This window comes from Nicotiana attenuata, unplaced genomic scaffold (assembly GCF_001879085.1).
Source record: "Nicotiana attenuata strain UT unplaced genomic scaffold, NIATTr2, whole genome shotgun sequence".
Lineage (NCBI taxonomy): Eukaryota > Viridiplantae > Streptophyta > Magnoliopsida > Solanales > Solanaceae > Nicotiana > Nicotiana attenuata.
In genome coordinates, this window is record NW_017670744.1 from 430,177 (window position 1) to 431,201 (window position 1,025).

Consider the following 1,025-nt stretch of genomic DNA (forward strand, 5'->3'; position numbering starts at 1 on the left):
TCATGACAAATTCAACAATTAACAATTAAAAATGCAAAATGGACTATTTTTGTTATTTTCTTTATATTTTGTTTTAAAAACAACGTAACTACTAATTAATCCTAAAATATGAAATTAGATCCTAAATGCAAATGTCAAGCATGTTTTTTTTTATATATTTTTCATATGAATTAAAATGCACAAATAAAATGCAAACAATTAACAGAAAATAACACAAAATTCACAAAATTGTAAAATAATGAAAGAAAATTATTTCGTTTGAATTTTTGGGAATAATTCACATAGGGCAAAAATCACGTGCTCACAGCTGCCCCTCTTTGCTCGGGAGCATGAAGAGTTTCCGTGCAAAGATAAGTGAGCGAAAACGAGCGATTTTTGCCCATTCGAATATTCCGTGTGAAGCAATTTTGAAAAGTTTGATCGCACCCTGCTTCAAAGGTTGCCTACATATCCTTGGCTAAAAAGGAATCAGGTCAGTGTAGTTCGGGAAGGTTTGGTAGCTGGGACTACCAGGAGCTGTGACTTCACTGCTGTTGCTACTGCTACTGCTTGCTGACCTCCTTATTACACCGTGTCAAAATAAAAAGAAGCTAGCCTACGCTATGATCTATGGATTACAAAAGGTCCTATCTATGTCTTCAAACTTGCTCTTGTATTGCCTTGAACTTGTATTCTTCCGATGGAATCCTTGTTGTTGCCTTGAATTGTGAGTGGAGATGTTTTGCCTTTCCTCCGAGTGATGCTCGATCGGTGAAACTTGAAATGTAGTCCTCCGTTCTCAAGGCGGGCTCCTGACTGCTGAAACTTGAAATGTAGTCCTCTGTTCTCCAGGCGGGCTCCTGACTGCTGAAACTTGAAATGTAGTCCTCTGTTCCCCAGGCGGGCTCCTGCTGCTGAAACTTGAAATGTGTGCCTCTGTTCTCCAGGCGGCTCCTGACTGCTAAAGACTTGAAATATATTCCTCTGTTCTCCAGGCGGGCTCCTGACTTCAAAAAATGACTAAAACAAGAAAATTTCTAGCCCCA